Consider the following 17,485-nt stretch of genomic DNA (forward strand, 5'->3'; position numbering starts at 1 on the left):
CCCCTTCCCTCAGGGCACTCTATGGAAGAGGAGACAGGAAGACTGTAAGAGCCAGTGAGATTGGAGGACACCAAGAATCTTCCAGATATAACTGGACTGGTGCACATTTAAACTTACAGAGACTGTGTCAACAGGTTCAAGCCAAATGGGGTCCCAACACTGAGGGGGCGGCACATGCTCCCATCCCTAACCTATAAGCCATCTTCAAGTGTCAACTGCTTGCAAAGGAAAACTTAATTTTTTCCAGTGAAGTCCCAGTGGGTATACAGACCACACTTAAGGGCAGGCCCCATGACCTGTAGTAGATGGCCTACAGAAAATGAACTCAATGGTATTTTTGGAGATGATTTTTTCTCATAACGCTTTCTTTGTTTGGGCATTTTCTACCTTACTTACCTTTTACTTATCTATAATGGTTTTCAATTCTGTGTTTTATTTTGTGTGTGTGTGTGTGTGTGTGTGTGTGTGGTTCTTTTTGTTTGCTGTTCTATCTTTAGTGTCAACATATTAAAACATGATTAAAGAAAGTTGATAAAGTCCAAATCAGCAAGGCAGTAGGAGATCTCACCACAAGGTGGGGCTCATAGACTGTCTCTACTTGTCCATTTTTTTCTTTTACAAGGAGAAACTCAAACCTCTCAAGCCCCAAACACACATTTTGTATGGCAGATAAAACGACAAAGGTTTTACTACCAAGGACCTGTTTTATATTTTGTTGCGTTTCAGAACGCCACATGTTATTCTCCCTCTGCTGGGACATAAGGCTGGGGCAGACCTCTTGAGTTGCAGTGAGAAATTTACAACTAAAGAAGAGAAGCTGAAGGTTCTACATGTTCTTGTCTCCCACTCTTGTATCAAATAGGTCATTCTGAATCCTGGGACATAATATGCACGTTAGTATAAACTCACTTACAAAAAAGCTTTTAAAGTGGGGAAGTAGGCTAGAGGTTAAAAGTGTTGTAAAGCTTGGGAGGATACTGGAGAGGGTAAGCCTGAAGGCAGTGCACGGTGTGCAGTAAAAGTGGGAGTGAAGGGTGCTAGACATGACGGAGTAAGTCTGACTACTATTTCTTGGGTAACGTTGTACCTTGTATAGAACTTTACAGATGTGAAGCATCCTGAGGGATATCTGTCACTCTAGTGGATTGAGTCACAGAGTGGTCAAGCAGTGTGTGAACAGACACAGCTGGGAGGTGGGGAACCATGGACCTTGCTTAGCTGAGTCTAGAAATCACACACACTCTTAGGCAGCAGAGTGGCATTATTGTGACTATTGTTAATTGTTTTGTTACTTCATAACTCTAATTTTGCTATGGTTATGAATCATAATGTAAATATCTGATATGCAGGATATATGATATGCAATCCCCATGAAAGTGTTGTTTGACCCCTTAAAGGGGTTGCTAATCCCAGGTTGAGAACCAACAGTCTCAAAGTTATTTTAGTGGGTCATTTAAAAGGAGTACTTGATTATTGTGGTAACCAGGATAAAAACATATTTGTTGTTTGAAATATAAAATTATCATTGAGTCTAGTAGAGATTACACAGTCATGGTCATCCCCGGAGGTAAGAAATACATTTGACAATGTCTAGCGAGACATCTTGAGCTTTAGGAAGATGGTGGGGATATTGGATTCTCATTTTTTTTCTCCTGGCATATTCATTGATTTATTTGTGGTTAACGCACACTAGGCTCTGTACTTGGTATGGAGGATGAACTGCCAAGCAACACAGATGAAGAAAAACCTATTTCCACAGAGAGCGAGAAAATGAATGAAGCGCCTGTAAGGTTTTGGTTATATAGCAGCCTTAGAGGATGACAAATGCTTTGGGGGGGAAATGAAGCGGTGAGAGGGTCTGAAAGTGGAAAGTGGTAAGAAGGGGGCTCAGAAGAGGCCTCAGTGAGAGAGTAATGTTTAGGTCAAACTGTGGAGAAGGCAAAACAAGTCTACCTGGGAAAACACAATGAACATAAAGACAATATTCTTACTGGAGAAGCCTGTCTAGCACAGAAGCCAGGTAGTCTATGGCAGCAACATGGGCAAGGTCATGTGAAGTAGGGTGAGGAATAAAAGGCTATCAGGATCCAGACCATGTAGGACTTCTAGACTCTTATGACTCGAGATTTTACCCTGAGTTTGTGGGTGTGCAATATGCTCCCTCATCTCTTCAAGGAGAAAGTAGATGATCTACCGCGGGATAGTTCTCCAGAGTCTCCACTTGTTTGTTCTTTGAGTGCCTACCATAGCTGCAGTGCTGTCCCTTTTTAGTCTATGTCCTTCCAACAGAAGGCTAAAGTCAGCAGCTCAGGAATCTCAGTATAAAGGTCTGGCCATTTCAATCTTTGGAGGTCACTCAGACATCCCACACTCTGGCCAGCGCACTTTGCCTGTTGGCCACGGCATTTCCGGGCCTTATTGCAACTCAGCATCATTCTCTGCCTGAGCTAACTTTGCTCTTCTCTCACAGAGATTTATTTGTTTCCACATCTGCTTCTGGAGACCCAAGAGGGGACAACGAGATATAAAAACAAGAGAGAGTAGTTGGTATAAGAGTTTTGTGGACTGCTCCCTCATTTTGCCATTCTCGGCTTTCCCTTTGTTCTGGAATGGTGCCCAAAGAATAAATACATGAGAAAACAAACTAAGAACAGGACTGGAACTTTGGCCTGAAAGATAGTTCCGAGGATCTGTCCTCATCTGACTGTGGTCATTCAGAGAACAGAGTCAGGAACCCAAAGTTCTGGGTGAGAGTTTCATTTACTTAGATCTTATGTAGGAAAGGTGAGATCTCTTGGTGTCTGTGTTTGCCTCAGGATCTTTATCTGTGAAATAGTTTTAGTACTATAAATGAATTTACATTTGCAAAACTCCAATGTGTGATAAATAGTTGGGTTTTTTGATAAATAAGAAAGCTGTCTGTTTTGATCCAAATATGATGGAGATTGTATTTTGCATGCGGATGAGACTCAATCTTACTAGCAGATACGCATGATGTTTTCAGCTGTTGGGTTTCTGTGGAGATTCGGGGGTAAAGCCAGGGCAAGCCTGAGCTCAGGGTAGGATCAGAGATGGTGGTGTTGGGGGAACAGGAATTGTGCTCTAATCAAGTCTTCCCCATTGAACATGTAAATATAGTACACTGTGCCTTCTAGAGGATACAGAAGTGTTACTATTCTGAAATGAGGCTGTGAATCACCCTCCAGTATCTCCAAAATAGAGTGAATATATCAAAGTTCGTGACTTCACCTTCATACGTAGTCCTCTAGGGCCTCTGTCTTTGATTGCCACACTGACAATGTGTTACTTAAAGACTTGCACAAAGCACTGATGGAGGGCCCACCTCAAGACGGATGTTTTGCTGATCTGAAAGGTAATGACAGTGACAAATGGGACCTCCCAGTGGACCATAGCGAGGGTTAGCAGTAGGAAATTGCCTCGGCTCAGTGATTAAGGCAACATCAGCAGTTGGACGACAGGAGCAGAGCAGGTGGCCTTGGTCTTGTTGCTGCCTCATCGGATCCGTCTTTCTGGATGATGACTATGAGCTGCGTCTGCCTCCCCTGCAAACGTGATCCTCTCCTGATTCCTCGTTTCTCGCCTGAGGATAAATGAGTACCAAGAAATTTGGAACCTCCAGATTATTCAATGTCACAGATCTCACCAAAGCAGCAAGCCCTCTCTCCTTGGATGTTGAATGCAAGTTAAAATTGCTTCTGGCAAAAGGTTTTGCGAAGGTCTTACTCATTTATTTTAATTCAAGAGGAATTAACGAGCACCTACTATGTACCAGGCACCAGGCCTGGGACACAAAGACGAATGAGATAATTTCTTGTCGTCAAGGAAGTCACAGTCGAATTGAAGAATCAGCTAAGTGAAAGCACTGGTTGTTCCACTCTTTCTGTCTGTGTCTCTGGGGTTGCCAAAGACCTAAACACCATGGGTATTATTGGAAGAATTGAGAAAGCACTTAATTCAGAAAGTTGGTTGATTGATGTTCTTATTAACTACCCCAAAGAGTACTAGGTGAGCAATTTATTTCCAAAGGTTCAGCCCCAGAAAGAGAAAAAAATATTAAATAAAAAAATCCAAGAACAACATTTTCACAATTGAGTATTACCTTGTGGGACCCTAAATCTTGTTTCCAAGACTGTGGATTGATGTGAGCGAGAAGACTGGGGAACTCTGGAGGGAAATCAGAAGTTGAGCCCTGAGTGAATCAAGGGCAAAGAGAGGAGCCATTATCATTGCTCACATCTGAGCCTGGCAAATGTTGGTAATCATCTACCAGATTCTCTTGAGAGAGATGAATTCAAGCCCCTCGTGCTCAGCAGTGTGTGGTATGTGTTTCCCCATGGTCATCTTAGTATACTCACATTCTAATCAAGGTTACATACTGAGCTAAAGAGAAAGTATTGGAATGTGATGTACTGAGAGGAAAAGTACACGGATATTCTGTATATAGCTTTTTAATGTTTCCTTTTGTTGTCTGTATGGGTATTCTGTGTGTGCATGTTGGGAGTGTTGTGTGCATGTGGAGGCCAGAGTTTCAACTCAGATTTTCTTCTGCATGTGCTATGTACTTTGGTTTTCTGAGACGGAATCTTTCATTGGTTTGGAGTTCAGCAAGTAGGTTAAGCTGGCTGACCATTGAGCTTCAAATCCCTGCCTGTCTTTGCCTCTCCAGTGCTTGAGTTACAAGCACATTCTGGCTTTTATTTATTTATTTATTTACTTTTAATTTTAATGTGGGTGCTGGGGATCTAAGACAGGTCCTCGTGGTTGTAGATTTACCACACTATGGAACATTTAGTACTCAGAAAGTTTCCTTTATGTTTTTTTCAGGTCAGATCACTCTACCCACCACCCTCGTTTGTTGCTGCAGATTAATTTCATATGGACCCAAGCTTTATGTAAATGGGCTCACGAAGCTGTGAACTCTTTTGTGTCTGTTTTCTTTCCTTGATGTTCTACCTGGAAAACCACTCCTGTTTGAATTGGTTGTCTTTCAGATCTGAGCATCTGATTGGCTTTGGTGACTTTCCTTTTACATACCCCCTTTTTTTTTTGTGACAAGCCTGTTGATGCCTTTTGGTTTTGCTCAGTTTTATTGTAGCATCTATTACTTCTTTTCTTTTTTCTTTTCTTTCTTTTTTTGGGGGGGGGCATGATGTCTTGCTGTGCAGCCCTTAGCTGGCTCAAAACTCACTGTGTAGAGAGCAAACTGGCCTGGAACTTATAGAAATCCACCTATCCACATGCCACTGCCTCCCAGGTGCTGAGTTAAAGGCGTGTGCCCCATGTCTGGTCATCTGTGGCTTTCTTATTATCTTTCAAGGCTTCTTTCAACTATCTGCATACAAGACTCCTAAGCTTTAATCTAGTTCACTCTTATTTTTTCTTTCTGAATAGTTCATTTGATTTCTGAGACTTCTATTTCATTCCTTTCTCTTAGATGTCCCAAACGTCACACTTCAGCTCTCCTGTTGGCCTCTTAGCTCTGTTGGACTAAAATTTGCGTTCACAGAAGTGAGTGAAAAATGACTGAGTTCCCTTTCTTGCACTGCGTCCCACCTGTCTGACTTTTAATACAATTGCAACAAGGTATCATGTGATGGAGTTTTAGGAGTTAGAAAGTGATGAGAAATAAATTTATAGGGAAATTAATGGGTAAGAATGGCCAACGATTGGTCCAGGGAGATGGCTCAGCAAGTAAGAACATCTGCTGTGCAAGCATGAGGCTCTGAGTTCAAGTCCATACTAAAACCCATAGTAAAAACAAGGGCATGATTATGCATGCCTATAACCCCAAAGCTGTAGCAATCAGAGTATGGAGACAGGAGAACCACTAGGGTTTGATGGTTGCTAGTCTAAGTCCAGTTACTAGGAAGGACTCTGTTTCAAGGATATCAGGCATAAAGTGATGGAGCCGGATGCCCAATGTTTTCCTCTGGTCTCTACATTTGAGTATAGGTGCACAACCCAGCACAAACATATATACGTACTCACACACGTACACATATATACTTTCCCAAATTGGCAAACATGCAAACCTATACTAAAACAAACAACGGAAAAGCAAAAAGAATGGTCAGTAAGAGATAGTTTTTATCTTCATGAAGCTCAAATATAACATTGTTGCTTTTTTTCTCCTTGAGTTTGGGACAAAGCTTTGATAGATGTTGGAATAGGAAAGACATTTATTTATCAATAAGTGAGTGCTTCGCTTACAAAAACTAAAGACTGGGGAGTCTAATGCTAGATATCCGACTTCAGAACATTTCAAATGATTGACAAGGGCAGCTCACTGCCAGCCAGAGAGTCCTGGGCTACAAGGTTCTAGTGGGGGTTTCAGCCTAGAAACTGGTACCAACACTGCATTAATAATTATGCGGGAGACCACACATACTTCCGAAGTCAGTGAGCAATCTGAATCTCAGAAGTGGAGTCTCATACCTACAGACAGAGCAATTGAGATTGCCCCTGAAAGTGCTGCCAAGAGCAAGGCTCTAAGAGAAAGCAGTCAATATGTGTGATGAGCAGAGGGAAATACTTAGTGAAAAGCACTGGAGTATCTCTCTCAGCCAGGACTGAATTTGAAAAACAAAACACAATTTTGAGATGCGGAACCCAATCAGAGTGGATTACCCAAGCTCACAGATTTGCCAATCCTGATTTTTTTTTCCTGCCATAAAACTCCTTACATCTGCAATGTTGGCTGTTCTCTTTTCATTGACCATGTGCTGGGACAGACAAGCATCTTGTAACTTTCTAGGTGAGACTTATTTATTAATTAGAATAGAACAGAAGAGGGATTAAGGGCAACTTGTTTGAATTAGGGAAGCTTTGTACATTAATTTATTTACATACTCATTAAGTATTTATTGGAAAACTGCCTTACACCAGGCATTATGCTAGATGCTTTGGATATAACCTTGAACAAGGAAAATGTGTATTTGCCTGTATGGAACTGGCAGCTTTGTGGGAGCTTGAAAGGAGAGGGCAGTAAGCTGCATCTTAGAATGAACCACTATGTACTTGCCATGTGAGAATGTGAGGAAAGCAATTTCCAGAAGGGGGTCCTGCATTAGTGTTTTAGATTCTGGAAAGAGGCTGGTAGATTTAGAGAATACAGAGTAAAGTGGACTGAAGCCACTCTGGAGGGCCTTTGATGACAGGATCCAGCAAAGTAGGTGTTTCTGAAAAAGTTGTAGCTAAAGCTCACCTCCACTAACTAGATTATCTAGCCTCTGTTTCCCTCTTCCTACTCCCTCTCTCTCCCTCTTCCTTCTCTCTCCCCTCTTCCTCCTCTCTCTCTCTCCCTCCTCCCTCTCCTTCTCTCTCTCCTCTATCTCCCGCCTTTAATTCTTCCATTTCTCCCTCTCCACATTCTGTAGTTGGTACTGTTGAACACTTGGCAAATTCTTAAAGAGATGACTATGACGAGGCCTCTATCCTCAAAGACGCCTGTAACAAAGTAGGAACATCACACTCGAATTGAACCATGGTGAGAAAAGCTGAGGGGTGATCTAAAAGGAAGGAGATCACCCCATGGTTAAAAAATAAAAATAAAAACCAGGAGGTGTACATCTTTATGCAGGTCACAGCTTGCTACTCTTCGTGAGGAGAAGTTTTAGACTTTTAAATGCAACATCCGAACGCAAATGTTCAGACACAGGCAACAGGTTCAGGACCTTTAGCTTTACCAAGAAGAATAGACAGACAGGACAAAAGAAGTTCTATTAAAGAGTCAAAATGGTATTTGGAACTTCCAACAAACCTTTTTTCCCTTTTTTGGTAAAATAACCTTTGACTGTTATAATCCCAGTGTGTGGGGGCTTTTAAAGGTCCTCTTATGTGCTTTAGAAATATGTAGGTAAATATTCATCCACTTCTTTTTCAATGACAGACAACCCTAAACAAGGGTTATGTTGAACAAGGAGACCTTTGTTTTCCAGTCACATGTTCACAGGTTCCCCATGGTCATGCTCAGCTTTTCTTGCTTATTTTGGATTGGGATCCAGAAGTGGGTCCTAGTCTATTCCACTCGTTCTTTTATTCTTGGATCCAAAGTAGAAGACAGAGGTATCATCTAGAAGAGGTCTAGTGGATGGCAGAAACGTACAAGGACTCTAAAAGCATGGATTCAATCATAGTAACTCAAATGCTATTCGAAAGTGAGTCATACAGCCAAACCTTGGTGGAGCTAAGAAACATCAGCAGTTCTCTGTGTGGCTCATTCATGACGTCAGCCAAGCATGGCTGGAGAGACTAGCAAGCATCTGGTCGGGAATATACATGTCTTTCTCCTTTCTTATCATTAGTCCTCACATACTGTGGAATTATAATTGTATAGAATTTACATTTTATTAGTTATTGTAAGTGATCTAGAGTTGACTTCTCTTTTAAGTCCTGGAGATTGAACCTATGACTTTATGCTTGCTGGGCACTCTACTCTGGGTTACATTCCCAGCTCTCTTTTCACTTGAGAGCTCTCTCGGTGTACGAGGTCTTGTTAAGTCACAAGTATGGCTTCGAACTTACTCTGTAGCCTGCATAGGTCTTGAACTTCCGATTCTCGTGCCTTGGCCTCCTGAGTAGCTCTGATTATAGAAAAGTAGCCTGTGTTTGCCAACTAATATAATGCACTATGAAAGAGAAATGTACTTATGTTTATAAAATAGCTTTAACGGATAAACTAAATATGTCTCTGCAGTCTGATCAGAGGCTATTAAGGAACGTTGTGTTTCAAAAGAAACATTCTTTCTATGATTTTCTTTCATAGCACACAGCAGAGTTAGCATTCAAAGTGGATACATAGCAATGATCTGAATACCTGACAGAGTGAAATTGTTGTGGGAGAAATTCAAATTCAAACGATAATAATTTAGAGGTATCCAAGTAGTCACTCAAGCAGGATCAGAGTGACCCATAGTGCATTAAATATAGGAACACAATTGGCAGGGGGCTGATGAGTGTTTTCCAGTGTGGATATGTATAATTACTATGTTGCTGACACACTTCATGTTTTGTTTGGTTGAACAGCATGTGTTCCTTACACCCAATTTTACCCTGCAAATTCAGGTGGTGTGTGGCTAGGATCTCTACTCCAAATGACAGAAGTAGTCATTTTCTCTGCATGTGGGAAAAGCATAAATCAGCCTTTGCAATGGGAATGTAAATATAGTTCTGTCTGAAGCACAGACGTGTAAGTTCAAGTTGGTTATGGAATTATGGCTTAAACTTAGAGAAGCTTCCATGTAGTATTTTGATTGAATGGTTAGACAGTGTGGGGTTTTATAGCATGCTAAATGCACAGTTTTCTCTTCTTCCTTGTAACTTCATACTTTGTGTTGAGCTATTCTCGGTGTGCAACGATGATTATTGTATAATATTATCCACCTTCTGTGGCTCCAGGGAACGCTTCTTTAAATGGAGCCACTGAGCAACTTTGATGGACTCACAGCTCACAGTGAACCTCTCTAACAAGAAATGTCACGGTGGCCTATGCTTGGAGAGACCTGTAAGCTGTCACATGCTTAGTCAGTCCGGTAGGTCCATCCTGTTATATGCATCAGATTAGCTGTTCTCTCACTCAGCTGGTGAGAAACATTTCTGAAGGAAGCTGCCTGTCAATATTCCCTTTGAGAGGTTAGGGTCAAAACCAGAAGAGAAATTTGATTTTCCCAGTAAAACAAGTAAAATCCTCTTTACTAAGACTGGTGAGGTGGTATAGGGAATTGTTCTGGTGCTGCTTGTATTTAAATGCTAAGTTCGGTACCCCAAGATCTGGTTGCTTTAAGACCAAGCAGATCTTCAGTATACCAGCTTTTGTTGTGTGAACTTTACCCCTCCCCGAAAGTTATCCCTGATTGGTTAATAAAGATTCTTGTAGTCCGGGTTGAGCAGAAGAGACAGGATATAATAAAGGTTCCCCTGCTTGAGGTCTCAAAGAGACCACAAGGGAGAAAGAAAAGGAGGAGGAGGAAGAGGAGGAGGAGGAAGAGGAGGATGATGATGAAGAGGATGATGATGAAGAGGAGGAGGGAGGGAGAGGATGAGGAGGGGGAGGGGAATGAGGAAGATGGGGAGGAAGAGAAGGATGAAGAGAATGATGATGAGGAAAAGGAGGGAGGAAGAAGATGAGGAGGGGGAAGAGGATGAGGAGGGGGAAGAGGATGAGGAGGGGGAGGAGGAGGAGGAGAACCAGAGGAATAAGAACAGCGGGTAGACAAGAATCACCATGGTTGATGGATTGTAAGTGCTGGCCTACTGGGGAGCAGCCCAGGTAGAACATGGCAAGTGATGTTTCAGAATTATTGACAGGGAAGTAGACAAAATAGCATAGAGGGCTGTTAGCTGTCCAGCTCTAATGTTTTTAGGCTTATCATAATTCTAAAGACTTTTTATATCTTTTATTTCAGAGCTAAATAATCTAAGGTGGGTTAGGGTCCCTCAAATAATATTTACCACCAACAAGGTGGTGTGGAGGCTTACATGAGAAATGTCTTCCACATTCTCAGGAATTTTGAACACCTGATCTGCTGGTGGTATTGTTTGGAAAGTTTTGGAAAGTGTAGCTTTGCTAGAGGAAGTTTATCACTAGGGGGGAGATTTAAATCCTCCAGTCACTTCCAATTTGTTCTCTCTGCTTCCTATTTGGAAGTCAAGATGTGCTCCCTGTTTCTGTCGCCATGTCGGCTGCTCATTGCCATGCTTGCCTCCATGATAGACTCCGGCCTTTCTGGAACTGGACACTCCATTCACCTCTCTTCTGTACACCTTGGTCACGGTGTTTTATCACAACAACATTAAAGTAACTGATACAGGTGGCTTAGTGAGTAAAGGTCATTGCTGCACAATGACTAAAGATCTGAGCTTGTCCTTGAACCACTGTAAAAGGACAGAACTATTTTCCAAGGCTGTCCTTTGACCTCCACAGGCATAGAGTGTTCTCACCATTTCTCTCCACTCCCCACTCCCTTTCTCACACACACGTACCCTTTGAAATCTCACCTCTGAGGAGATAAAGTGTCTGTGGCTCTCTATACACATCCCAGGCAGCAGAGATTGGAAGAAACTGCTAATGAGCCCATTGATTTCACCCCAATATAAGGAAACACTGAATAAAAATTGCTTTTTTCCCTGCAAATCTCATTAGATGCTCATGATCGTGGTGAGTTTGGTTTTATTGGCAGCCTCTAATGAGAGGTAGGTAGTCCTTAAATAGGATGAGATTGAGGTGGTTCATAATAGGCTGAAGAGCTACACTAGGTAATTGCTTGGGCTCCACCTCTTTCTGAGATGGTCTCACCATGGCTTTAATTCCTAGTCTTGTCAGGTGTACACATAGCGTCATCTGAATCTGATCTATCAACTAGGTATCGAAACTCTTCACTTGATGAGTTGCCAATGCCAATCAGAACACGAAAAATCAGCTATTAAAACTACTCATTCAAAAACAAAAGCTTAATCACCCTGAAACTCTGGTTATTGAAGTAGTATTGAAAAGGGCCATAATATGACAGTAAAAAGCAAATAAAAATTGATGAGGCCAAGTGAAAGGTAAACACAGTCCTTTAGAGAGAATTAGAAAACTTCATGGGCTTACCTTCACTCACTGAAAAACAAGGCAATTATAAGACTTTTGACTTTTTAATTATACTGTTGCCACATATTTTAACTTTAACATTTTAAAGAGTCTTGGATGAAATTGTTTTAATTGAGGCCAACTCAATTTTTGGTTATTATTTGTAATTAGGTAAAATTTCCCGTTAATGTAATTTTGTTGAAGGCTTCAAAACATCTAAAAGAAGAGCCAGCAGTAGACACAATGAATAGTTATTTATATAACTCTATTTCCTCACCTAATGAACTTCACCATAAGAAAATCAAAGGGAGGGAGGGAACTAACACTTACCAGGCAACCGCTCTGTACTAGGTGCCTTGTGCCAAGAATCTTAATTTTTCAGTTACTTGGTAAAATAGACCTTTGACACAGTTTACACTCTGAATCTTTCTGAATTTTGGAACTGTTCTAAGATTGATCATGTTATTGTTATGGTAACACGAGATGGAAGCTAATCAGGCTGTGTTAGGGCAAAGATTTCACCAAAACAAGGAGTTTTCTTGACTAGAAGCCAGACATGTACTTTGTCCTGCCAACATGTCTGTCTGTGCTGGAGGCCAAGAATGCCAGAAATGTTTAAGCCAAAATGTGGTTGGTTCTGCCCTGTCCATAGACCGGGGATGCAGAAGGGAGGTCTGGCGCCATGGTTTCTTTCTTCTCTTAAGTAAGTCCTCCTGCCTGGAAAACGTATGTTAGAATTTTTCCACCATTAGCCTTATAAGACTGGTTCTTCCATGGTACTCCTCACTGGTCCCATTCCTGCTTATGGGAGCGCTGCATTCTTTCCGTCAGAAAACGGTCTTATAAAACTCACCCTTAATGGAATGTGCATTTTCTTCTTTAAGTTGGCCAGACAAGAAGCCAGAGCCCCTGAACTCAGTGGAAATGTTTTGTGACTTTGAGCTTCATGCTCTCTAACTCCAGTGCTAAAGCCCGCCTGAAGTAAGAGAAAAAGCCTTCATTGACTCAGTTTCCTGTTTGTATCCATTTCAACAAGACCAGTACATGCTGGGGTCAAGATTTTGACATAGTTGCTTGAATCCAAATAGATTACATCTCTTGTACTATATGGCCTACCTTCCTCTTGCAAATTTAAATTTCCTTCATCTACAAGGCAAGGACAGAAATGAGTGCCCCTGAAACAAAGTGAGACTGTAAGCCACTTGAGGCTGTAATGGAAGGCAGACATTTGCCTAAATTCAACTGAAAAAAAAAGGTATTTTTGTTAGCTAAAATTCTCACCCCCTGGTCCTATTACACACACATGTCAAGATGTTAGCCTTAAAATACTGTTAAATTCTCATTACTTCATAATGCTGATGGAACAAACAATTTGAGAGCTGTGACCAAAGTGAGTCTTTCTTTTCTCTCCTTGAAACTCCTGAAGTTTCCTTTAGTGAGAGATGCATTTCTTCAGCTCTGAAATAAAAAACATGAGCACATTTAGTGATCTTTTATGTTTATATTTAAGTCAAACATATGCCTAGAATTTTAGTGACAGACATGTTCAGTTTAGATATTTGTCACTGGGTGGTGGTGACCCATGCCTTTAAGACCAGCACTCAGGAGACGGAGGCATGCATATCTCTGAGTGAGTCTAGCCTGTCTACAGAACAAGTTCCAGGACAGTCAGGTCTCCACAGAGAAATAAAAAAAAAGAATTTTGTGTGTAGTCAACCTGATTTATTGTTTTCCTCCATGTCCCTTACAGTAGAAAGCACTTGATTTTAAATTCTGTTTTCAGCCCCCCACCTCTGCCCTTCAACTCACTGCTCCTTGGTAGATTTGCTGGACAAGAGACAATAGAGAAGAGAGCTGAGTGTGAAGGGGGTGTGATGAGGTTCCTGCTTGTGCCCTGTTGTGGGCTGGCTCAGGTAGATGGTTCTGGCTTAGTCTAGAGGTGAGACCAGGAGATAAAAACTGGACAGAGACCCAAAGCAGCAGTTCTAAGCTCATCCTTGGTCTCCTAGCCAGGAATGGCAAGGGGGAGCTATGGCTTCCTAACTCTTTCAAGATGAGTGTCTGTTTAGAAGCTGCCTGTGAGGATGGGACTCTAGTCTCCATGCTGCCTCTTTCCAGCGAATAGCTTTGGAGGTAGATCTCTAGATTTACACACCTACCAACGTCAACCCATTTCCCAAATTAATTTAGGATCATTTCTTCTGAGGGGATATCTTAATGTGGCATCAAAGCCAAGGCTCAGTTTAGGTCTTTTAAGGAAAGTTATTTCTTCCTGTGGGTAGAGAGGCTCCATTTTCTCCTCTCCTAAGAGTTAATCGTGTTGAGTTCTTATTTTGTAGCACCTCCTAGGAGGTCAGCCACATCAAGATGAAGCTGAGCTTCTCCCTCCTAGCCACCACCTGTCAGAAACTCACTGAAATGGATGATGAACTCGAGCTCCAAACCTTCTATAAGAAGCCACAGCCACAGAAGTAGCTGCTGATGCTGAGAGTGAAAGGAATGGTTACCCGGTTCGAATCAATGGTGCGAAGGACAAACAAGGTTTTCCAAGAAGCAAGATGTCTTGACCCGTGGCAGACTGTGCCTGCTGTTGAGTAAGGGGCATTCTTATTATAGACCAAGGGGAACAGGAGAGAGGAAGCACAAATCTGTTCACAGATACATTGTGGATGCCAGTCTGAGGGTTCGTAACTTGTTTATTGTACAAAATGGAGGAAAGGGCATTCGTGGACTGACAGATACTACTGTGTCTCAGTGGGTTGGGTCTCAAAGGAGCTAGCAGAATCAGAAAGACTATGTTCACCAGTATGTTGTCAGCAAGCCCATGACAAAGAAGGGAAGACACCCAGGACCGAAGTACCCAAGATTCAGAGTCCTGTTACTCCATGAGTCCTGCAACACAAATGCCAACATGTTGTTCTGAAGAAAAAAAGTGCACTAAGAAGAACAAGAAGGAGGTTGCAGAGATGCTAAACCCTGGGTCAAGAGAACTGAAGAAGCCAAGGGGCAGGGGAGGCTCTGGGAACAGTTTGCCAACAAACTGGCTGTCTTCAATGAGCGTTTCTACTTCTAAGTCTGGGTCCACTTAAAAACAAGTTTATGAGTAACAAAGAAATGATCAGACCTTGAAAAACAAAAAACAAACAAACAAACAACAAACTATTCCACTTGGGTTGGTCAGTCCCCTGGCTAAGAGGAAGGCTGATTCACCTTAAACCTTGCCAAAGAGACAAGACAATGTACCTTCCTTCCCAGGATCGCTGTTCTCCATACAGTTAGTTGCTTATGCAGTACAGCCAGATAGCTTGTTGTAGTTGTTGCTGCTGCCGCCGTTATTGTTATTGTTGCTTTTAAATCTTTCCTAAACTTGCTTTTCTTGGCAGGGTTTCCTCACTATTCCTCGGAAGCTCCACCTCCTTACCATGCTGCTGCTTAACCCCCACCCCCACCCCGGTGCGGTTGCTTGGTGAGCTCCCTGAGTATCTCAGAAAGCATGGCTTTCTTTTTACTTCTTTTTTTCCTATGGCGTCTGCTGAGATTTAACTGCTTGCCTGCCCTGGAGTTCTTCTTTGAAACTCTGGTAAAATTGCCCTTGAGATTTCTCCCGAGTCTCTTCTTAAATTCTTTTATTAATGGCACTAAGAGTTGTGAGCAAGGCTCCCCAGTAAACCAGGCAACTCAGGTGGGCCTTCCAAAAAATTCCCCGCAGCTTCCTCTGTGATCCCCAATACTAGGAATTCCTCACTTCGAGTGGCCTTTGTAATAGGAGAAATTGAGGGTGTCTTTGAGTTTTATGGAGATTTCTCTGTTCTTGCTGAGTTTAACCTAAGGGTGGGGGTGGGGTGGAGACTAGGATCTTAGAGAACAGTAATCAATGCAGTCTTGTGCCTGTGGCTTTCTGGTTCTTGTCACTCACACTTAAAACAATGGTTTGTTCTCTGGGTTCTAAAACTCACAGAGGGAAAAGATTATTATAGATTCATATGTGGGAGGAAGAGAAAGGGGTGGGGTTTGGCAGAGCTCTTGTATAGGCAGGGGCAGGTCTGGAAATAAGCTGCTTGTTTGGAAGCTTTTAAAAGGAGCTATGGTACAAACTGAGATGGGCCTTGGGGGAGTGTGTGTGAGATGGTCAGTGTGTGACTGGCTCATCTATGAGATGCCCAGGTGACACCTCTCAGTTTTGGCCCTGTTCTTTTGTATAGGTAACTTTCAGACAAAGGTAAGAGATAAGGAAGCACCAGGAGTCAAAACACTCATCAAGTATTCCTGGGCTCCAGCAAGGTCATTCTCAGAACTGCTGCTTTGGGGCCCCAGCTCTACCTGACTAGTTTCTAATTCCTATTCACATCACTGGCAAGAAGAAGAGCTGTTGGTCAATTTAACTGGGTCCTTGGGACATCATGTTGCTTTAGGATTTGTGAACTCTACCTTCAGTTTTCTGTTTTTGTCTTGGTTACTGATCCCGACCGGTGCTAATCTCACAGAGGCCCATACTTGTGTCTGCTCACCTCCCTTTCATGTCCTTCCCTCTCACAACTTCTGGGAGTGCAGCCAGTTCTAAAGAATGGTCTTCTCAATCTCCCCAGAATCACTTTACTTCTCTGACTCTCTGCATTTCCCAGATAGGAGTCATCTTAACTTTACTCTACTCTTTGATACAGAGAGTAAAAGCCATACATGCAGGCTCTCCCAGTGTCCACCTGACCACTGTTTGCCAGATGCAGGGTGAAAGATCAGATTGGATAAGTAGTTAGAGGCAAGATTGTGGTTTTGTGCATAGTATAAATGCTTCTCTTGACCAGCCCCATCTTTAAATCATTTTTAACCTAGGCAACTGCTGCCTCCAGTCTTCATTATTTTCTCTGTAGTTTCTTCATTTTCCTCAGATACTGACTGTATCTTAAATTTTTAGGTGAAATTACATTTTCAACGCAAGGACACCCAACTGTTACTCTAGGTTAGGTTGACACGGCCTTGTTAGGCGAAAGTCTTTATAGCTTGTCTGGCTCAGGATGTGTTGCTGTCTTTAAACCTTTAAACTCAACATCTAAAACTCAACAAGGCCTTGGAATGGACTTCGAGGACTCTGTAAACTTCCTGCAATGACCTATAGTATTTCAGTCTGTGCAGCAATGAGAACTGGGTGGGGCAGTCAGGAATTCGGCTGCATTAGAAGTCTCCATTAAGAGATTGTTTTGTCAATACAAAAGCATCATTTTCTGAGACTACAGATCTACATGAGCACACATAAATTTATCTTGTTGACTCAAGTCATCGTTTCCCTGGTGGTGTCAAAGAGAACACAGATCTCAGTCCCTTTTAACCTTATTTCTGCAAAGGTAAAGAGTTTTGGATTTCATGATTGTCAAGGTTAAAATAGTACCTAAATCATTTTCCATCAATTTCTTCCCCAGTATGCTAAAATTAAAAACTCTTGTGCACTTTTGTAGACAATATAGTTGCACATGTCTGAGGAACTTAAACTATAATTTTGACCCAAAATGTCATCTCTTATGTATATTTTTCTAGTTAGATCCATTCTTTTGATTATTTTATTCCCAAAGTGATACTAAAGAATTTACAACTATAGAATCTTTTAATGCAGTTTGGGGTTGAAACTATTATGGTAGTGAAAATAGAATTAGGAAAAGAATCCACATCAAGTAATGGAGTGTTAAGATGTTCTAATTAGAGTTATAATTGTAAATCGAATGGATGAAGATAACTTAATTTTTTTCTCATCTGGGCATTTTTGGTTTATATTTTACTTCATTATTCCATGTCCAACTGAATCTAGGCTGAACCCTAAATACATTAAAAAGGAATGAAGCTCTTCAGAAATAGCAATCATCATGCTAACAATGAGGCTATTATTTTTGTATGGGTTCCTATGTG

This window comes from Rattus norvegicus, chromosome 2, assembly GCF_021556685.1.
Source record: "Rattus norvegicus strain SHRSP/BbbUtx chromosome 2, alternate assembly SHRSP_T2T, whole genome shotgun sequence".
NCBI classification, from domain to species: domain Eukaryota; kingdom Metazoa; phylum Chordata; class Mammalia; order Rodentia; family Muridae; genus Rattus; species Rattus norvegicus.